The sequence below is a fragment of the Protopterus annectens genome, chromosome 8.part0 (assembly GCF_019279795.1).
Source record: "Protopterus annectens isolate FY-2018-M chromosome 8.part0, PAN1.0, whole genome shotgun sequence".
Taxonomy (NCBI): Eukaryota; Metazoa; Chordata; order Ceratodontiformes; family Protopteridae; genus Protopterus; species Protopterus annectens.
Window position 1 is genome coordinate 1,158,464,242 of NC_056741.1, and position 24,176 is coordinate 1,158,488,417.

The following is a 24,176-nucleotide window of genomic DNA, read 5'->3' on the forward strand; positions in this document are numbered from 1 at the left end:
TGCCACTCAACCACAGCCCATAAGGCATAACAACGTACCCAACACTCTAGTCAAAAGTGACTCTATAGGTCAGGCACACTGATGTTCCACTCACCAGGCTAAACAAGGAGAAAGTCACTGTCAGCTGCCTGTCAGGTGCCAGGATCCGCCACATAACACATGCACTCGGGTCACTCCACAACAAGTACAAATATAACTGCCATTGTCCATGTTGGTGTGAATGACCTGAGAAGTACCTCCCTGGACTACATGAAAAGGGACATGGAGGAGCTGTCCGATCTTATAGCCCAAGCAGGTATGACCCTACCCCTGAGCAGCATCCTGCCATCACACAGAATGATACCACAGTACAAGGACAAAATGATTGACTTCAACAACTGGCTAAGCTTCTGGTGTCATTCTAAGGGGATCCAGCATCTGTCTGCCTGGGATGACATGATCGACAAACCACAATGCTTTGCCAGAGATGGCCTGCACCTGTCTCCCCTGGGTTTCCGGATACTGGCTAAGGCTCTAGCCACCTCTATAGTGCCTTTTTTAGGCAAGGTTCAAATGACAAATTCACCACCGTAACAGGTACAAGCAAGAAGAATCTGAGGGTATTGCTACTCAATGCTAGAAGTCTAAACCTCAAAATGCACTCACTCGAAGCACTCCTTAAAATGGAGAACATTGACATCTGTGCAGTGACAGAGACCTGGTTCAAGGCTCCAGACAGCAACCCTGCATTACCAGGCTATAATTCATCCCACACCTTTCGGCCACCTCCACTAAAGGTGGAGGCGTGTCGATATTCATTAAGGATATCCACAACTCCAGGCTAGTTGTTCAGCATAATGCATCCGAGATTATCCAAGTGGAACTAACTCTGGGCAAGACCGCAATCTAAATTGTAGCTTGCCACAGATTCCCACTCCTCATTTCTTGATAGGTTTGGGTACAACCTAACACCCTAATAATGGGCGATTTCAACTATCCCACCATTAACTGGGAAAACTACTCATGTACCAACTCTTGTGCTCAACGTTTTCTGGAATTCATAAATTCCAATGCCTTGGATCAACTTATCCACACCCCCATCAGGAGCAGCAATATCCTAGACCTGGTTATTACCAACATGGGCAACCGGCGCTCCACATACCAGAGGTCAATTCCTCGTTGGTCAGATCCGACCACAAGCTAATCACCCTAGACATCCACATCCCTCCCCCACCCCCGATTAGGGAAACCACAGTAAAAAATTTCTCCAAAGCCAACTTCACGCTTCTTAAGACAGAAGTGGCAAACTTCACGACACCCATGTTGACAGACAATAGAGGTATTACTGCTGAAACCTACACAAAAGCACTTTTTAAGCACTTGCACGAGTGCATGGATTGTGCAATCCCTAACGGAACTAAGACGCTACCCTCCAAAAAATGGAAGCCAATCTGGTGGTCCCCTGCCATAAACAAACTCTACAACAAAAGAAAGAAATTGTTGCAAAAAAAAAAAAAAAAAAAAAAAAACCGTAAAATCCCATGATTGGAGAAACTCCCTGGTCAGCCTCAGTAAAAAGCTTAGATCCCTCATAAAATCATCCAAAGCTAGTTACGAAAACAAAATCGCCACTGACTCTAAAGACAACCACAAAGCATTCTATAGCTATGGCAAGAATCTCAATGGCAACACTCAGATCTGCTCGAGTTACAGCACAATAGCACGAAATATACAGAACCAACTGATATTTGCCAACATCCTGGCAGATAGGATCAGTGCTAACTTTACCTCCCTGTCATCCCCTAAAGGGCCCATCTCTATACCAGAAGAATGCAAAGTTCCTGTAATCACGGCTGCAAAACGCACCATCCAAAGCCAAGAACACAGCATCCATGGGACCTGACAACATCCCAGGCTGTGTTCTACATGAACTACAGAACAAACTGGCACCCCACCTAAGTACGATGTTCAATCATAGCCTCACCTCAGGCTATGTGCCCACTGAATGGCGCACAGTGACGGTTATCCCACTCCACAAAAGGGGAGCCACCACAGACCCCGGAAACTACCATCCCATTAGCCTAACGAGCCTGGTCTGCATGGCTATGGAACGTATCATCATGGAACTTATAAACAATGACATTGGTAATCTCCAAACTCAGGACCCCACCCAGTTCGGGTTTGTAAAAGGAAGATCATGTCTCCTAAACCTGATAGACTTCTTTGAAGCAGTCACCAAAGCCGTAGATCAGGGTAAGGTGGTTCACACAGCCTATCTAGATCTCGCCAAGGCTTTCAACACCACCCCCCACTCTGGAATTATAGATAAACTCACTAAACTAGGTATAAATCCCTATGTCACAAGATGGTTTGCCAACTGGCTCACTGCCAGAATCCACACACTGTGAAAGTAGCAGACTCCAAATCCAACTTCAGACGAGTGACAAGTGGAGTACCACAGGGTTCAGTCCTGGGTCCCCTCCTGCTTAGTATCTACTTCTCTGAAGTAAAGGTCAACACAGAAGGTCTTTGGCTAACGAAGTTCGCAGATGACTGCAAACTAGGAGCCATAATCAAAACTCCAAATGATGTGGACATCCTACAAAAGGGCCCCGCTGAGACAGATGCCTGGTGTCAAAGACATGGCCTCAAGCTCAATGCCAAAAAGTGCATTGTCATCCCTTTTGGTGAAAACTCTGTACCCATGAACTACCACATAGGCGGTAGTCTACTTAACACCGAAAGTGTGATAAGAGACCTTGGGACACAGGTGGACAGTAGTCTCTCCTTTGATAATCACATTGTCACAGTAGTCAGGAAATCCTTCTACGTGGCATATCTCATCACAAAAGATTTCTCATCCAGGAAAAAAGAGGTCATTGTTCCCCTCTACTCGTCACTCATTAGACCCATTATAGAGTACAATGCCCCTTTTGGTATGTACCTCACAAGACATCTACAACAACTGGAAAGGCCGCAGAAATACCTCACAAAGAGGATTACCGGCCTCAAACAGATGCTCTACGCAGACCATCTCAAAAAACTGCAGCTTTACTCCATCGCATATCGCCTACTCCAAGGCGATCTCTGCCTAACACAAAAGCTATGTCAAACCCAGAGCTTTTAGACATACTCCACTTAAAGAAATCCCAATCCCTACGAGCTACACGCTCTAGGGACCTAAACCTTGTCACAACAATAAACAGGACATGCTGGAGGGATAGATTCTTGTCCTAGAGAATTCCCATACTCTGGAACAAACTACCTATCTATATCAAACAAAGCTCCTCATTAGCACTCAAGAAAAATCTTGATGATTGGATGGGAGACAGGAAATTCACCCCGGGGATCACTTCTGTGGCTCTGCTCGACAGTGGCACAGGAAAATAAATTTTCTTGGGTGGCGAAAGCTAGGGTACCTTTTGGCTAGGCTTATATAGGCCCAAGGGCCAATAGCCTAGTATCTACCTATGAACCTACTACTGTGGCTAAGTGGTGGTCAAAGTTCAGACTATCAACCTGAGTATCCAGATCAAGTACCACTGGGTTTACACATGGGGGGGGGGGGTGCTGTCTACAATGTAACTAGCATGGATGTTAGCTTTCCCCAAAGGAAATAATAATGTTTTTTTTTTTTTTTTTTTTTTGCATTAACTTTAATTCGTGACTTTGGCACCAATCATTTGTCTGTGTTATCCCTGTTTGCAGTATATTAAATAATTGGGGACTCAATGATTGCTCCCAATTTGCAATCGGCAGCCAACTTGGATTAGCCACAGGCCATTCAAGTTTGCCTGGACTTCTGAGAAATAAATTCCAAACAGAACCCTGTCCCTGTAGTACGCCTATTTTAAGACAAGCCAACTATTTGTATTTTAACCACTGTTTGGACTTGTTGTTTCATTCACAGTTGTGGCAGAACTGTGAATTACTGCCAGATTTTAACCTTATTTATTAACATATTACTACACTTTTTCCACAAGCAGTGCTACTGGTAAATTTCTGCACTGTCTGGTGCCAAAAATGTAGCAAAATTCAACAGTGACAATATGTTTTTTTTTCTGATCCAGGATTTGTGCTTCAGTGCTTTTACAGTTGTTGATATTCCAGTTTTGAGCCTACAATTTTATATTCTGATTACAGTTGCATTCAGCGTCTTTCTGTTCCCCTCTTCTTTGAATCTTCCCCACCCCAACTGAGACATTATGCTAACGTTTCTGAAAGAGTTCCAATGTTACTTTTATTTGACTGGATACTTCTCTACATACCCTGCTTCTTCCTTGAACTTTTCCTCAACCCCGTCACCCTTTCTCTGTTGTGGTTCCTGTGGTGGTTTTATAAGGCCGTCCCCCATATGGTAATCTGAATTCCCTCCCTCCCCTCTTTCATTGCTACAGTCTGTTCTATAAACTATCTAAAAGTACTCTTCACACAGAATGTTTTCCATAAATTCATCCTAGAAAGCAAATTTTCCCCATAGAAAGGTGCAGAAAACCATACACTGTAAAGCAGTAAATACAGAGCAAATACCCTGCATGCCAACAAGCTTAGAGCAGATACTTGAGTGTCGAGAGGCAATACCTATAGATTAAGTAGAATTCAATACTGTGTAAACATTAAAGTTAGTAGAATTTAGTGCTGTTTAGCATAATCTGCCCTAATAAAGCACCCTTAGTATTGTGTAAACATTAAAGTCAGTAGAATCTAGTACTGTTTAGCACAATCTATCCCAAATAAAGCACCCTTATTAGTATACACTAACAAAATACCTGTAATAGACTTCTAACTCAAATACACCATCCCTCTGTAGCTCATAAATCAAAGGAATGGACAGCATGGATATGCAATTTCCTAACTTCTCTGTAGCCAGATTGGTGGACATAGGCATTTTGACACAATGCAGCAATTGTCTCATATTTACAGACAACCATTTAATCCTTAAAGAAACAGATACCGTATGAGAAAGTTGTACTTAGACAATGACACCAGACGCTACTCTCTCTCACATACAAGCACACACGAGGTCGCTGAAACCTTGCACACAGCACCCACATCACATAGCACACAGCACACGCATAGAAGATGCTAAGGAGATTAAAATCATCTTCCTAAACAACAAACATTGTCTAGATCATCCATCGTCAAAGCTGTGCATCAGCATGCCCAAAGACACTCAAAAAATCCAATACTACACATAGAGTTGCACTCAATGGAGCCCCAAATACTAATCCCCTAAGGCAAGCCAAATACACTTCCCAGGACTCTTGTAATAGGAGGCGCCATTTTAAGAGATACTGATGCCCCTCTAACCAAGCTGAACCAGGAGAAGGTAACAGCTAGTTGTTCATCTAGATCCAGGATCTGCCAAATCACACAAGCACTCAAGTCATTACACCATTGGTACTAGTATGATTCCATCATAGTCCATGTAGGTATAAATGACCTGAAACATACCTCCCTGGACTATATGAAGAGAGACATTATGGAGCTCTCACACTATGTACCTCAGACCGGAGTAAGCCTAGCACTAAGCGGTATAATACCATCACAGAGAATGATGCCACAATATGAGCAAAAGATAATCGATTTTAACAAATGACCATCTTTCTGGTGTCATTCTAAGGGGATCCAATATCTGTCAGCTTCAGAGACCATAGTTAACAGACCACATTGCTTTGCCAAAGATGGTCTGCACCTGTCCCCTTCAAGATTTCAAACAGTGGCTAAAACTTTATCCACCACCCCCCCCCCCCCCATAGTGCCTTTTTAGGCAATGCCAAAAAGACAAGCCTACTGACAGAGGAAAATCAACTCGCTGATTCTCAATGTGTTACTGCTCAATGCCAGGAACCTAAAAAAGTACACTCCCTCCAAGCCCTCTTCACACTCAAGAATATAAACATCTGTGCAGTTACTGAGCCCTAGTTTAGAGCGAAAGACAGTAACCCAGAAGTACAAGGTTGCAGGGCTTTCCACACTTTCAGACCAGCAGCTCCACAGACAAGGACTAAAGGTGGAGCGGTGTCAATATACATCAATAACAAGCAAGCTTTTATGTTGGTCAAAGAGGATGACGCACTGGAGTTCCTCCACGTGCAGATCACCATAAACAAAATTCTGTACTATATTCTAACCAGCTATAGGTCATCTCCATGTCCTAAGAAGCTCACAATGCACACTTTGACCTACTGGAGGCACTAACATCCTATCCATGAGAGACTTTAATTACCTCTCTAGAGACTGGGAATCCAACATAGTCTCAAATCTGCAGGCACAAGGAATCCTGGACTTCGTAAATACAAACACCCTTGACCAAACAGTGAAAATGCCCACTACAGGCTCCAACATACCAGACCCCAAACTCACAAATATGGGGGAATACTGCACCCCCCCATGTCTTGTCCTCCCTGGAGATGTCAGACTATAAAGCAGTCTTCTTCAAAATCAAAATCAACTCTGTAACCCCAGTAAAATCAGTAACGGTTAGGAACTATTCCAAAGCAAACTACCTTTCATTAACTGATGGTTTGTCAAAATTCAATGCCCCTCCAAACCCTGAGAGCACAGCAACCTACAGTGAATTGCTCTCAGAAACTCTGTACATCGATGTCAATGGCTGCATACAGGCTGCTACACTTACCAAAACTAGCCCCAGAAACAAACCGCCTTGGTGGCATCCCAAATTAAACAGGATATACAACAAAAGGAAAAAAAAAATTACGGCAAAAATCAGGAAGGGTATTCCCCATAAAGATAAGTCACTCGTCAAACTAAATAGGCAACTAAGATGACTAATTAGATCAAACAAAGCTAACTTTAAGGATAAGGTAACCTCCCAGATAAAAGATCACCAACCATAAGGTCTTTTTCAGCTGTCGAACGCTCAAGGGCAGTACACAGCAGTGTGCTGAACTAGTGGGTAATGCTGCCACATTCACTGAGCCTGGCGATATAGCAAACCTGTTAGTGGGCAAATTCAGTTTCAACTTTACCTTCATCACTCCCAACTATTCCCCCAAAAGAAATACCTTCAAACATAACCCCCTGAAACATGACTAGGGAGCATGTACTGGTTGTGCTCACTTAAACCAAGAACACAGTCTCAATGGGCCCTGACAACATCCTAGGATGCCTCTTGAACTGTCTACTATATGAACTTTTCAGGATGCCTGGAGTCCCTATTTAGTTATGGTCTTAATACAGACTTTGAGAATGCAGGACTGCAACAGTCATCTCCCTTCATAAGGGAGGACCTCCAGCAGATTCTAGAAACTAACTAGTCTTACTTGCCAAGCCATGAAAAGAATTATCAAGGAAATTAACAAGGACATGGTTGGCTTTGTCAAAGGAAAGTCATACTTACTGAACCTGCTGGACTTCTCTGAAAAGGCAAGGGATGATGGGAAAGTGGTGCATACTGTCCCAAGAACAAAGACCATAAGTCAAGAAAACACTTTAGAATTCACTATGACAAAAATACAATTTAATGGATGACACACAGATACTCCTCTCACCAGGATGAACAAAGAGAAGATAACTGTTAGTTGCTGACCTGGAACTATGATCCTCAGTATTACACATGCACTCAGGTCACTGCACCACGGTACCAATATGATTCTATCATAGTTTATGTGGGTGTAAATGGCCCGAGGTATATCTCGCTGGGCTATAGGAAAAGACACATTATGGATCTCTCTGGATGTGTGTCACAGACAGGTACACGACTTGCAATTAACTGCATTCTACCTTCACCAAGGACGATGCCAGAGTGAGAACAGAAAGCAATCGATTTTAATAAATGGCTTAGCTTGTGGTGTCAGTGCAGGGGAATCCAATACCTAACAGCATGGGAGGTGTCATGTTCTCAATGTCCTCATTGATGATGTCGACCACAAAATTGTCTATCTCAAAATAAAATTCAACCCAGAAAACCCAACTAAACTTATGACAGGAACTACACTAAAGCAAACTACATCCTATTAAGCAAAGATCTGTCATAATTCACAGCTCTCCCACACCCTGGGAAAAGAGCTATCTATGCAGAATTATTTACAGAAACCCTGTACAAACATGTAAATGGCTGCATTGAGGCTGCCATACCTACCAGAAGCACAGATCTAACACCAAAAACACACCACACTGGTAGAATCCTTACCTTAACAAGGCTACATAACTAAAGGTTTATAGGTTGGTCCTAGGCTATCGGCCCTAGGGCCTATACAAGCCTAGCCATAACAATTCCTGGATATTTCTTCCCATAATATTTACTTCTCTGGACCCCTGTCTAGCAGGACGACTGACATGATCCCCAGGGTGAATTTCCTATCTCCCATCCAATCATCAAGGTTCCTTTTAAAGAGGGCCAATGAGGCGCTCTGCTTGACATGTACGGGCAGTCTATTCCAGAGTATGGGGAGTCTCTGGGTCAGGAACCTATCCCTCCAGCATGTTTTGTTCATTGTGATGACAAGGTTTAGATCTCTGGAGCTTATGGCTTTAAGGGATTGGGATTTCTTTAAGTGGAGCATGTCCAACAGCTCAGGGTTTGACATGGCCTATGTTAAGCAGAGATCACCTCTGAGTAGACGATATGTCACAGAGTATAGCTGAAGTTTTTTTTAGACAGTCAGCATATGGCATCTGCTTTAGGCCTGTGATTCTTTTATTGAGGTATTTCTGTGGCCTTTCCAGCAGTTGCAGATATCTTGTGAGGTACATACCAAATGGGGCATTGTACTCTATAATGGGTCTAATGAGGGATGAGTACAGTGGGACAATGACCTCCTTTTTCCTGGATGAAAAGCCCTTAGTGATGTGGTGTGCCACATAGAAGGATTTCCTGACCGTTGTGGCGATGTGGTTATCGAAAGTGAGACCACTGTCCACCTGCGTCCCCAAGTCTCTCATCACACTTTTGATGTTTAGTGTCCTGCCACCTATGTGGTAATTCATGGGTACATGTTTTTTTCCAAAGGGGATAACTATACATTTCTTGGCATTAAGCTTGAGCCCATGGCTCTGGCACCAGGCATCTGTTTTTGTAAGGCCCTTTTGTAGAATATCCACATCATTTGGGGATTCAATAATGGCTCCCAGTTTGCAGTCATCTGTGAACTTTGTTAGCCAGAGTCCCTTAGTGTTGGCCTGTACTTCAGAGAAGTAGATGCCAAACAAGAGTGGTCCCAGGACTGAACCCTGAAGTACTCCACTTGTCACTTGTCTGGAGCTGGATTTGGAGTCAGCTACTTTTACAGTCTGGGTTCCGTCAGTAAGCCAGTTGGCAACCCATCGAGTGACGTAGGGATTTATGCCCAGCTCAGTAAGTTTATCTATGATTCCAGAGTGGGGGGTGGTGTTGAAAGCCTTGGTGAGGTCCAGATAGGCTGTGTGGACCGCCTTACCCTCGTCCACAGCTCTGAAGACTGATTCAAAGAAGTCAATCAGATTCAGGAGACAAGATGGGCCCTTCACAAACCCAAACTGGGTGGGGTCCAGTGTTTGAAGGTTGCCAATGTCTTTGTTTATAAGTTCCATGATAATGCTTTCCATGCCCTTGCAGATCAGGCTTGTCAGACTGATGGGACGGTAGTTCCCAGGATCCAAGGCGGATCGCCCCTTGTGGAGTGGGATAACTGTAACTGTGCGCCACTCAGTGGGCACGAAGCCTGAGGTGAGGCTATGATTAAACATGACACTTAGGTGAGGTGCCAGTTCATTTTGTAGTTCATGAAGTACACAGCCTGGGATGTCATCTGGTCCCATGGATGCTGTATTTTTAGCTTTGGAGAGTGTGGTTTCTACCTGTGTGGCAGTGATTACCAGAATTTGGCAATCTTTTGGTATTGAGATGGGCCCTTTAGGGGGTGAGAAGGGGTGAAGTTGGCACTAAATCGATCTGCCAGGATATTGGCAATATCCTTGGGATCAGTATATTTAATGCCATTCTGTTGTATCTCAGAGCAGACCTGAGCATTGCCATTTAGATTATTGACATAACTATAGAATGCCTTGTGGTTGTCTTTGGAATCTGGCAATTTTATTTTCGTAACTAGCTTTTGAGGATTTTATGAGGGATCTCAACTTCTTACTGAGACTGGTGAGGGAGTTTTTTTGCATCCTTGGATTTTCCTCTTTTCTGCAACAGTTTCTTCCTTCTGTTGTATAGTTTGTTTATAGCAGGGGACCACCAGATTGGCTTCCTTTTTTGGAGAAGAGCATCTTGGCTCTATTTGGGATGGCACAATTCATGCATGAGTGGATGTGCTCGTACAGTGCCTTAGGGTAGGATTCTGCAGTCGAACTTTCAGATCCCATCTGCACGGGTGTCGTGAAGTTTGTCACTTCTGACTTCAGTAGCATGAAGTTGGCTTTGGAGAAGTTTTTTTAAGGAGGTTTCCTTACTGGGGGGTGGGGGAGGGATGTGGATGTCAAGGGTGATTTGCTTATGGTCAGACCTGACCGATGAGGGGGTGACCACTGGTGTGTAGCATCTATCTCCCATGTTGGCAATGACCAGGTCTAGGATACTGGAGCCCCTGGTGGGACAATGGATTAGTTGATCCAGGGAGTTGGAATTTATGAATTCCAAGAACCGTTGGGAAAAGGAGTTGGTACCCGAGTAGTTTTCCCAGTTAATGGCAGGGTAGTTGAAATCACCCAGTATTAGGGTGTTTGCTTGTATCTTAATATTTTCCAGTATGTTTAGAAAGGTGTAGTGAGAATCTTGGGGTATGGTGGGGGATCTGTAGCAAGCTACAATTCGGATTGCAGTCTTACCTAGTGTTAGTTGCACCTGGAGAATTTCAGATACATTGTGTTGGGCAACTAGCCTGGAGGTGTGAATATGGACACTCCTCCACCTTTAGTGTTTCGGTCTTGGTTTTGTGGCCAAACAGTGTGGTAAGAGTTGCAGCTTGGTATTGCAGGGGTGCTCTCTGGAGCCTTGAACCAGGTCTTAGTTACTGTACAGATATTGATGTTCTCCATTTTTAGGAGTGCCTCGAGAGAGTGCATTTTGAGGTTTAGACTTCTAGCATTGAGTAGCATTACCTTCAGATTTTGCATGCTTGTATCGGTTACGGTGGTGGTTTTATCCTTTGAACCTTGCCTAAAAAAGGCACTATAGGGGTGGCAAGAGCTTTAGCCAGTAACCTGAATCCCAGGGGTGACAGGTGCAGACCATCTCTGGCAAAGCATCGTGGTTTGTCGATCATGTCTTCCCAGGCAGACAGATACTGGATCCCCTTTGAATGACACCAGAAGCTTAACCAATTGTTGAAGTCAATCATTTTGTCTTTATACTGTGGTATCATTCTGGGCGAAGGCAGGATGCTACTCAGGGCTAGGGTCATACCTGCCTGGGCCACATGATCCAAGAGCTCTTCCATGTCTCTTTTCATGTAGTCCAGGGAGGTACGTCTCAAGTCATTCACTCCAGCATGGACAATGACAGAGTTGCATTTGTACTTGTTGTGGAGTGACTTGAGTGCATGCGTTATGTGGCAGATCCTGGCACCAGACAGGCAGCGGACTGTAATTTTCTCCTTGTTCAGCCTGGTGAGTGGGACATCAGTGTGCCTGACTATAGAGTCACCTATGACTAAGGTGTTGGGTACATTGTCTTGCCTTAGGGACTGTTGTTGGGTGGCACACTGGTGTTTTGAGCTATGTGTCACTTTGGTTATGATTGGTGTTTGTCTGCATTTCAGCTTCGGAGGTCGTGTTGCTTGGGCAGGTTAATGTTAAGGGACTCCGCATATGTGGGTTTAGTGTTGCTATGTGTGGGTGTTGATGGTGTGGGTTTTGAAGGGCTATGAATTGCTTGAGGTGTAGTGCAGGTGTTAACCTTCTCCTCTTGACTGTCTGGCACAATCTTGGCCGGAGAGAGCTTTGCTTCCAGTTTGGCTATGTAAGTGCATCTCTCGCCGGTTGTAGTGTTGGGTGGTAGGAGAAGAGGAGGAGAGGATTGTCTGTGTACATGAGGCAGTTGCCGCATTGCCCCAGTATGCCCAGATTCACCAGGTGGACATGAGAAATCACCGGAAGCTGAACCTTGGACATGCCTGTTTAGATGCTTTTTGTAAAGTTTAAGAGCTGTTTTCTCTTACCTTTGCAAGGTACTTTGCAATTATAAGCTGTTTAGTGCCTATGATTAATTTCTCCTTATTATAGACAAGGAGAGTTGAGTGCTTGTATCAGTTTCAGGCTTCCTAGTGCTTTCCAGCAGGTTCTAGAGCAAGTGCTAGTCACAGGGGCTCAGATTTTAGTACTACTACTGAGAAACCAGCTAGTTCTAAGGGAAAATTTGAAGAGCAGACTTTCTGGCACCTGGAATAGGAAAAAAAAAGTCTTGGCCAAAATCAAAACCAGCAACTCTCAAACAGACAACAGCTCTCTGATTCAACTAAACAAGAAACAAAGAGGTCTAATAAAGTCCAGCAAGGCCAATTACAAGGTCAGAATAGCCTCCCAGGCTAAGGACAATCAAAAGGTTTTCTTCAGCTATGTCAGGGATCTTAAAGGTAATACTCAATGTGTGCAGAACTAGTGGTAAATGGCACAAACTTCACTGACCAGGGTGACAACAAATCTAATGGTCAATAAATGTAGCTCCAACTTAACCCTCCCACTCCCACCACTACCTCTTATGAAATCCCGTCTAGCATATCCCTCTCCCAACTATCAAAAGGGAACAAGTACTGCAGGTGCTTGCCAAGACCAAAAAACACTGCTTCAGTGGGTATTGATGATATCCCCGGTCACCTCCAAAATAACCTAAAACATGACCTAGTAGGACCACTTGAGGCAATCTTCAACTACAGCCTCAGAAGTGGGCACATGCCAGGTGAATGGCTGGCCACAACAGTCACCCTTTTTCATAAGGGTGGACCATCAATTGACCCCGGGAACTACAGACTCATCAGTCTGACAAGTCTAATATGTAAAGCAATGGAACAAATTATTATGGAAATGATCAACAAGGGCAATGGCAACTTGCAGACACTGGACCCATCTCAGTTTGGCTTTGTTAAGAAATGGTCTTACCTAATTAATCTGGTAAACATTTTCAAGAGAGTCATCATGGCTATGGATGAGAGGTAAACAGTGCATATCCCTATCTTGACCTAGCCTGTTCTGAGAGTTTGTCAACAATACCATAGTGAGGTATTGCATTCAATACAATACCCCACTCCGATATTGTTGACAAACTCTCAGAACAAGACATAAATCCCTACATAACTCACTGGATTGCCCGATGGCTCAGAGACAAGCCCAAAGGAGTCAGGATTGGGGAGGTCACCTCCACCAAGAGACCCAGTCACCAGGGAAGTACCCTAGAGCTCTCTGTTGGGTCTGCTCCGGTTTGGCATCTACTTCTCAGAAGTCAAGGCTAATGTCAAAGTCCTCTGGCTCACCAAGTTTGCAAATGACTGTAAATTGGGAGCTATCAGATTCCTCTCACAACACCAAAATTCTATAAGAAAGTCTAATATAAACAAATGACTAGTGTGAAACTACTTATTAAAACTCAATGCAAAGAAATGCATTATAGTGCCTTCTGGGAATACATCCACTCAAGCTAATTAATTAATTGATAAAAAAACACCCCTAAGAGCTCACCCGAAAGTTAGGGATCTGAGAACATATGCAGACAGTAATCTGGCACTCGACCAACACGTAGCCAAGATAGTAAGAAAATCATTCTATGTCACCAAACTCATAAGCAAGGCTATGGCATTCAGGTCCAAGGAAGTAATTGTACCATTCTACTCAGCCCTTATCAGACCCATCACCAAGTGCAACGACCCCTTTTGCACGTACCTAACCAGGCATCTGCAACAGCTGAAACACCCTCAAAGATTCCAAACCAGAAGAATCAAGGGTATGAATACTCTGTAGTAAAGTACACTGGTGGAAACAAGTGCTCGACACATTTCTTTTAGCGTAAACCAAATTTATTAATCCACTATTCAATCGGAAGACTTCATCAGAAGCAACCAACCACATAATAATGCAGCCATATTTAAACCAAATTTGTTAAACAGTTAACCAATAGGAAAACACTGATGTTAACCCCTTGATGTATCAAACAATTAATGACAGATTTTCTATACAAACATTTGAAGTTTACAGCGTCATTTAAACTAGGAGGAAGGTGAGCAGGCAGGCGAATCTGCTACTCAATTTCTTTCTTTTCAACTTTGTTCTTAAAATCTCCTTCCCTTAAGTCCATATGTACCACATCCAAAACAGAAAAAATTAATTTCTTTAAATTGGAACATTTTACAGAATGTTTTTACAGTGCATTATTCTCATCATTACTCATAACAGCATATACATATTCCCTAATTCTACTACCCAGACTCCTGGTGGTCATGCCAACAGAAAATGCTGTGCATGACGTACATAAAGCAACATAACCCCAGTAGAGGAACAATCAAATCTACCTGGCACTTTTATAGTTTTGTTACAATGTGATAAGTCTATGAAGGGACCCTCAGAAATAAACCTACACATCCTACAATTCAAACATTTATAAGTACCAAAGACCTTATTAGTACAAGGTGTTATAATTTTCCTCCCTGAAAATTCTAACAGTTGCTTAATGTTTCCATTTTTCTTTTCTACAAACTGGGGTCCATCTCTCACTACTTTTGCCAGGTCCTCATGTCCTAGCAAAATTTTCCAATTGTTTTTGACAAGACCACCTTAAGGTATCTCTGTATTCAATCTCCTACAGGTTAGTGACAGGTAATATATGCCTAGCAGAGGGCGTCATTGGATCCTACCCTGATGGATCTCTTGCACATCAACAAGGCAAGCAGCACCAGAAACACTAGATCCAAGGACCTGAACTTTGTCTGCAACATAAATACTACCTGCTGAAGGGACCAATATGTGTCTCAAAGGATCCCCGTGCTATGGAATACGTTCCCTATCTACGTGAAGCAGAGTTCATCCCTGACCCTGTTCAAAAAAAACCTTGATCATTGGATGGTGATTTGCAAATTCACCCCTGGCCTATACCATTAAACTCTGTCCATCAGAGACATGGGGTAAGTAAATTAATACACAACTAACATACCTCCCCACACTTAACCCTTAGCTTCCTCTTTACCAACATACCCCACCATACAGACATCCAAGGAACTCTGGGACAAAACTGGGCTGGACTGCACGGCTAGACTTGTAAAGATCTTGGTGGTCATTAGCCTAGTATGAACCTAGACCTGCATAAAGTATTTGATGCACTATCCCACTTGGCCATGATCAACACACTAATGGAAAGAGGCATAAACCCCTTTATCATCTTCTTCTTTCGGCTGCTCCCGTTAGGGGTTGCCACAGCGGATTATCTGTTTCCATTTCTTCCTGTCCCCTGCATCTTGCTCTGTCACACCAATCACCTGAATGTCCTCTCTCACCACATCCATAAACCTTATCTTAGGCCTTCCTCTTTTCCTGTTACCTGGCAGCTTCATCCTTAGCATCTTTTTCCCCAATATACTCTGCATCCCTCCTCAGCACATGTCCAAACCAACGTAATCTTGCCTCTCTGGCTTTGTCTCCAAACCTTCCAACCTGGGCTTACCCTCTAATATACTTATTCCTAATCCTGTCCACCCTCGTCACACCAAGTGTAAATCTTAACCTCTTTAACTCTGCCACGTCCACCTCGGACTCCTGCCTTTTTGTCAATGCTACTGTCTCCAACCCATATAACATAGCTGGTCTCACTACCCCTCTTGAAGACCTTCCCTTTCACTCTTACTGGTACTCTTCTGTCACAAATCACTCCCGACACTTCTCCACCCACTCCATCCTGCCTGTACTCTCTTCTTCACCTCTCTTCCACACTCACCATTACTCTGAACTGTTGATCCCAAGTATTTAAACTCATCCACCTTCGCCACCTCTACTCCTTGCATCCTCACCATTCCTCTAGCCTCACTCTCATTCACACACATACTGTCTTAGTCCTGTTGACCTTCATTCCTCTTCTCTCTAGAGCATATCTCCACTTCTCCAGGGTCTCCTCCACCTGTTCCCTACTCTCACTACAGATCACAATGTCATCTGCAAATATCATAGTCCACGGGGACTCCTGTCTGATCCAGTCTATCAACCTGTCCATCACCATCGCAAATAAGAAAGGGCTCAGAGACGATCCTTGATGTAATCCCACCTCCACCTTAAACGCATTTGTCACTCCCATCGCAGACCTCACCACTGTCAACACTACCCTCGTACATATCCTGTACCACTCCTACATACCTTTCTGACACTCCCAACTTCCTCATAGAATACCAAAACTCCTCTCCTGTCATATGCTTTCTATAAGTCCACAAAGACACAATTCATCTCTTTCTGACCTTCTCCATCAACACTCTCAGAGCAAACATCGTACCTGTACTGCTCTTTCCTGGCATGAAACCATACTGCTGATCACTAATCATCACCTCCCTTCTTAACCTAGCTTCCACTACTCTTTCCCATAACTTCATGCTGTGACTGATCAGTTCAATCCCCCTGTAGTTACTACAGCTCTGCACATCACCCTTATTCTTAAAAATAGGTACCAAAACACTTTTTCCATTCCTCAGGCATCCTCTCACTTTCCAAGATTTCATTAAACAATCTAGTTACTTTTTCCATTCCTCAGGCATCCTCTCACTTTCCAAGATTTCATTAAACAATCTAGTTAAAAACTCCACTGCCATTTCACCTAAACACCTCCATGCTTCCACAGGTATGTCATCTGGACCAACAGCCTTGCCATTCTTCATCCTCTTCATAGCTATCCTTACTTCCTCCTTGCTAATCCACTGTACTTCATGATTCACTATCTGCACATCATCCAAACTTCTCTCCCTCTCATTCTCTTCATTCATCAGCCTCTCAAAGTACTCTTTCCATCTGCTCAACACACTATCCTCGCTTGTGAGTACGTTTCCTTCATTATCCTTTATCACCATTACCTGCAGCACATCTTTACTAGCTCGGTCCCTCTGTCTAGCCAAATCTGTACATGTCCTTTTCTCCCTCCTTGGGGTCCTACCTTTCATATAACTCTTCATACACCTTAGCCTTCGCCACCTCTCTCTTTGCCATGCACCTCATCTCCTTATACGCCTGTCAACTTTCTTCCTCTCTCTGACAATCCCACTTCTTCGCCAACCTCTTTCCCTGTATAATCTCCTGTACTTCCTCATTCCACCATCAAGTCTCCTTGTCCTCCTTCCTCTTTCCAGATGTCACACCAAGCACCTTTCTAGCCATCTCCCTTACTAGCTCTGCTGTAGTTACCCAGCTATTCGGTAATTCTGCACTGCCACTCAGTGCCTGTCTTAACTCTTCCCTGAACTCCACCTCACAATTAACCTTTTTCAGTTTCCACCATTTGATCCTTGGTGCTGTCCTCACACTCCTCCTCCTCCTCTTCTTGATCACCAATATCATCCTACAAACCACCATCCTATGCTGCCTAACTACACTTTCCCCTGCCACCACTTTACAGTCTCCAATCTCCTTCAGACTGGCCCTTCTACACAAGATATAATCCACCTGTGTGCATCTTCTTCCACTCTTGTATGTCACCCTATGCTCCCCCCTCTTGTTAAAATATGTATTCACCACAGCCATGTCCATCCGTTTTGCAAAATCCACTACCATCTGACCTTCTGCATTCCTTTACTTAACACCATACCTACCCATCACTTCCTCATCCCCTCCGTTCCCTTCACCAACATGCCCATTGAAATCTGCTCCAATCACCACTCTCTCACCCTTGGGTACAGTCATCATCACTTCATCCAACTCACTCCAAAATTTTTCTTTCTCATCCATCGCACACCCAACTTGTGGAGCATATGCACTAACAACATTCATCATTACACCATCAATTTCTAGCTTCATAAACATCACTCTATCCGACACTCTTTTCACCTCCTAAACACTCTTAGCATACTGTTCCTTCAGGATAACCCCTGCGCCATTTCTCCTCCCATCCACACCATGACAAAACAATTTGAACCTGCCTCCGATACACCTAGCCTTGCTCCCGTTCCATCTGGTCTCTTGCACACACAACATACCAACCTTCCTTCTGTCCATCATATCAGCTAGCTCTCTCCCTATACCAGTCATACTGCCAACATTCAAAGTTCCGACCTTCACTACAACAGTCCTAGCCTTTATCTGCCTTCAGGCATGGCTTCCCCTTCTTCTCCTCCTTTGCCAACAGTAGCCCAATTTTCACCAGCACCCTGTTGGCCAATAGCACTGGTGGCGGTTGTTGTTAACCCGGGCCTCGACTGATCCGGTATGTATACCTGTACTGCTGCCCGCTTTATAACACACTAAATAAACACCAGACTCATGGCTAGGACTCAAGTGGTTAGGATCATTGAGGCTACCTCCCCAAAGAGGCCAGTCTCTACTGGAGTCATTCAGGGTTCTGTGTTGGGCCCATTCCTCTTTATCATCTACTTCTTGGAGGTCAAAGCCAATGTCAAAGGCCTCTGGATGATCAAGTACAAGGATGATTGCAAACTGGGAGTAGTCGTTGAATCCCCACTCCAAGATGACAACACCCTTCAAGAAGATCTAACACAGACATGCGCTTAGTGCCAACGCAATGTCTTGAAGCCCAATGCCAAGAAATGCATTACTGTACCTTTTGTAAAGTCAGATATCCTGGTTAAGTATGTCATTAATAAAATACCTCTAAAAGTTGATTCACTGGCAACTCATGCAGATAATAACCTAGCCTTCAAACAACATGTGCTCCAGATAGTAAGAAAATCCTTCTATGTTGCTCATCTTATAAGTAAGAACATGGCATCTAGGTCCACAGAAATCATCGTACCACTGTACTCAGCCCTTATCAGACACATCATAGAGTATAATGACCCCCTTGATATGTACCTGCCCAGACACATGCAGCAACTGGAACGTCCACAACGGTTCCTTGCAAAAAGAATACAGGAGTAAACAAAATGTCCCAAGTTGATCACCTCAAAGCCATATCTCTATACCATACAGACTACTGACAGGTAATCTTTTCATGGCGTACAAGGCATCCCTGGACCCTGTTTTGATGAACCTTTTGCATTTCCACAAAAACCAACAGCAACAGAACTACTAGATCAAAAGACCTAAATTTCTTGCAACATAAATAGGACATGGAGAGACAGATATGTTTCTGAAGAATCCACACCCATGTGAAGCAGAATTCCTCCCCAACTGTACTTAAAAGCAACTTGGATCAATGGATGGGTAATCTGAAATTCACCTCTGGTTTGGCACCTTGGTCTCTGATGGACAGAGGCAATCAGTAAATCATCCCCTGTATAAATCAAATTTGTGGGTCACATTCGTGTTGCATGGCTATGCTTATAAGGGTACTAGTGGTCATTAGCCTTGTATAAACCTCTAAACCTATGACTTCCCGCTAGTCTCTAAAGATAGTTACCATAACACTGTAATAGGGGGAAGCCACACTTTAACCAGAAGTATCCCTTTAATGGGAGAACTACTCACGCAGATGGTCATTCTATGATATCTGTCTACAAACTATTAGACTTGCACATCTCCCAACCAACTAGTATCATGCATATCAAGAGTGCAGAATCATCCATAGACTTTCAGCCAGCTCTAACTAACTGCTTACAATATCTCGTTGTCTGGAAGCTAGCATTCTAGTCAGTCCTTCCCAAGGATTATCTATTACTGCTCAAAAACAACTAATCTATTTTTTCATTTTGTAGTTTGAACATCGCTGCACTATAAAATGCCATCTATTACTCCCTTGCTTTTCAAGGACATTTTAACACCTCTGCCTGACTTCTTGACTGGCATTGGTTATTTGGAGAAAAACAAGCTTAACATATGTGCATAATTCATCTTTCTGAAAGGCTTTCCTTTTTCCCAAAAAGTTCTATCAAGCCTGTCTGGGGAGAGGGGCTACACCCCCACACCACACCTAACTCATGTAACCATTTTCCAGGGTCTCACCATTTGCTGGGAAAGACAGCCAAGTTAGGAGAGTCCTAACCTTAATGCTTCAAGTAGAATAATTAGTAATTATGCTGCCTTCACAAGAAACCATTGCCTCTTGACCTATACCACCACCAGGGAGAAAAAAATAAAAATAAAATACTGGATATGTTACGAAGGCAAGCATTATGATCACCTACATTCAGCAGCACCACTCCACCTCAGCCCAGCCGATAACAAATAAGTATTTCCTCTACTTAATCTTTAATCTGTATTCAGCATAATCAGGTTTCCTACATTCTAAGTGTTCTTCCTGCACTTCAAATTACTACTGTTAAATGGGTCCTAATACAGTGTCTACCTTCACAGTAATACTTAACATGACAAGTTTCCAACATTTAAGGTTTTAGTTACAATGATGTATATTTCTCAACTGCTACGATTTAAGCAAACCGCTCTAATCTCCAACATCAGATTTAATACCATCTCTCCTACATTTCCCGAATTACTTAACTTCAGATTTGTTTAAAAATACAAAATGTTATTAAACAGCTAAACTACACATATACAAAGTTTTCTTACCACTGCATACATGTAATCTAATATTTAAAACATTCTGTTTTGAAAAAGAAAAAATATTTCTCTTTTTGCACCCCCTACTATGATTTTTTAAATGTTAGTTAATCATCCGAGGTTGGCAAGTATACATCAATGTTCACCCATATCAACAGTACTGTCAAAAAAATTCCAACACTTGATATTTAAAACCTCCTAATTTTGCCTCTACTCTCCCCAACATAAAAACATGTCACTCTACAATGTCAGCAACACATTTAAAATGTACAACTCATTTTCAGCTACTTGCCTAGAACCATAAAAACACCATATGCTTACAGGAGGCATACCCCAATCTCAAATAAATACGAAAAAGTTCTTAGTTAAGTACATTGGGTATGCCTGGCTACAATCATACCTCTCAAACTACTAGAGCAAGAAATCTGGATGGAGTCATCAATAATTGCGGGTCAAAGGCCCAAAACTAGGGACACTTTTTAAATATTGCTCTTACAAACTAAGAACATTGATAAAATAACAGGTTTTGCGTTAGCATGAATTTTCCAAAGGGTCTTAAATCTGAAACTCAAATGTCTGTCATTATTTTCTGACTTCAACCGTCAATAATTTGCCAGAAAAAAAAAAAAACACTTTAAGAAAAGGATCAAAAATATGGGGCAAAGATCTGAACGTTCTGCGAAAATCTGTACAGTTGAGAAGTATGGACTCGTATCCCTCAAACTCTTACATCCAAAATAGGGCAAATCAAGAACTGTTTTAAAATATTTGTACTATTAAAATGTTGACAAAAAACGAAACGTGTATTGGCATGCATTTTCTGAACTACAAGTATAAAACCAGTATAAATTGTAACTAATAAGTCTCCCAAAACTGCCACTTTTAAGAAACTAAACAGAGTAAAAAGCTGAGCCATAATTACACAGTTAACAAACATGACAAAAACTACCATCACTTCAAGAACTCCAACCCTCCTCTACCGGATCAACCAACCACTTCGCAAGAATCGCTACTCTAGGAAACTAAAATACCAACTAGAAGTAATTGACAAGATTGGTTGATCCCTGCGATGAATGCAAAACTTCTGCTCAAAACATGCTAATTTGCACGCACTTACCTGAGGCCTTCCCTTCTGGTACACTATTTCTCCTGCACAGGTTGCCATGGCCACTCAATAGCACACATGTATAAGTCTCCACACATGTACGACAACACTAACCTTACATATCCAAACGGATATAGCTAGATTACAAAGTCTGAAAGGACCCCACCGACGTCACCACTGTCAGTATGGTGCGAGAAAATGGGTGGGCTCTCCTGATTTAATCTTTAGTAATGCCTGTGCTTTCGGTTGTGTTTTGTAGGTTAGTAAAAAAGTTCAGGTCTTTCTATTTATGAGTTATCGACTGTTTTGTTGTAAATAAATGTAAACTATAACATCATTTAAACAAATATGGAAGCTATTTAATTCGCGCCTGGCTATTGCATTATTGTGTAGGAGAATGGATATTTTTTGCGTCTTCTCTAGTGTGGAAAATATGTAGTTTTTAAGTGTAGTTATTGGTTGCTGATTATAATTATGTAAGAATGTTTGCTTAATTATACATATGGATTACTTAGTTGTACCTGATTTTGTATTGTATAAATTCAGATGCTTATGTAGCTGAGTGACAAGTGTGTGTGTTTTTTTTTTTTTTTTTTTTTTTTTTTGTTAATTAGTGGTGGCTTGCTATACACTATTTCTTTAAGTAATAAATTATTTGCACTTGAAAGTGTAGTAAAGCTACCGTGTGTAACTGTGTGTTCAGAAAACGTCTCTAATTATTGTAAAAGACGTGTGTGTGTGTGTGTGTGTGTGTGTGTGTGTATGTGTATATATATATATATATATATATATAATTTTTTTTTTCAATTTGTGGAAAAGTGAGTGCATTAAAAGAAATGTAGTTTTCCCGTGCGATTTTAAAGCTGAACTGAGATTAAGGAACTCATATCTGCCATAAATTATTAAAATAAACAACTTCCTCGCAGTTTCCGGCTATTGACTGGTTCTCATGGTTATGACACCTGCCTCATTGTAATCTGCCTATGCATGGTTTTCTTGTGGGGGGAGACCTGGTGGCTAAACGAGTACGTATTAATCATGCTGCTTCATGGAGTAAGACCAGAGCAAGGTCTGTCATCATGTGAGTCTGCCTGAATTTTTCCTGCTGTAAATCATGCCTCCTTTAGTATGCTGAAAGATGTCATGAGTTTGAGTTGTGGAGGGAGCTATATAAAGAGGTTTGCTAAGCTCCATGCTGAAACGCTTTAATGTTATCTCGCTATCTGTTTTTGTGTGTGTGTGTGTGTGTGTGTGTGTGTGTGTGTGTGTGTGTGACCGGTGCTGCCTAACTGCAACACAGTCTCCAACCAAGATCCATGACACTAGGCACACACCCATAGGTCTCAACCGTCCATCTCCAAAATGAGGAGCACTCGCCTTCATAATGTGTAACAAATGGGCAACATGTGGAACACATACTAATGGCTTACTAACAACTTCAACTAGGAAGGTCATAGGACGGTTAAAATATGCTGGTTTTGCTTATAAAGAAGATCTTTTAAGGAATTAATATGATTAATTTCTATTTACCATGGATTTCACTTAAATAAATTCCTAACACTGAATGTGTCACAGACTCTTTCAATGTGGAACTTTGAGGAACATGAACTTTTTAAGACCCCAAATGAGGTACATTCCTCGTAATGAGGTACACTTGAGAGATATGCACACCAGTATGCTGTAGTACTTCCTCCCCACTCCTGGAGAGCCATGAACAGGTAATATGCATCAACCTTATACTATGTCCATGTGATTGGCCCTGGCTACTAGTTGAATCCACATCTTTGGGTTGCAGTCAGGGCTTCATCCCTCTGTACTACAAAGCTGACGCCTGTTTATTAAGCAACTGCACAGTGTGTGGAGTCATTATGTGATATTAAAAGATTGAAATGGCATTTGTGCTAAAAAAATGACTTCTTAGGTTTCTATTGTTTTGTGCTTTCCCCAGTCTGGGGCTGATTGTATTTATTAAAGGGATGCTGTTGGTACAGCCTTCTGCATAAATGCATAAAACTCTGGAACAGTGCAGAATGGCATTTTTTTTTTTCAAAATCACATGCCATGTTTTTGACCAGGCAAACTGATGACTGTATGTTTGAAGTGCTAAAAATCCATTTAGAGGTGATACTCTGATAGCTACTCAAGTAGTTGCAATTCATTGAAATTGCATGGGTTTTATTTTTTGTTTTACTTACTCTTTGACTAGGTTAGTCCCACGAGGCTAGTAGCATCTTTTCAAGGGGGACCTGAGGAGGTATTTTATATTACTACAGGAAATTTGGCCAGGGCATATGGGAAATTCCCGTTCGTCATTGTTGTGAGTGGGAACCATTTTGGAGGAGCAGCCTGGAGAAACAGGGAGGCAGATGAGGAGAGAGGGAGATGATGGAGAAGTGGGAAAAAAAGAAGGCAAAATCAAATATTGAGACTGGAGAATGTGTGAAGGATTCTGAGGAAATGTTTCAAAGAAACCTATTTGATGGAGACGAGTCAGCAAATGATGGGTGTGTAATTACAACCC

General features: G+C 42.5%; 1 long non-coding RNA gene across 1 annotated transcript in view; it reads right to left on the minus strand.

The window, feature by feature from the left end:
* Window positions 1-21,836, minus strand: part of LOC122809283 — a 138,585-nt gene extending 116,749 nt beyond the window's left edge. Inside the window, exon 1 of the long non-coding RNA XR_006365887.1 lies at window positions 21,668-21,836. This is a non-coding gene — a long non-coding RNA (uncharacterized LOC122809283). The remainder of the gene's footprint in view (window positions 1-21,667) is intronic.
* Between the last annotated feature and the right edge of the window lie 2,340 nt (window positions 21,837-24,176).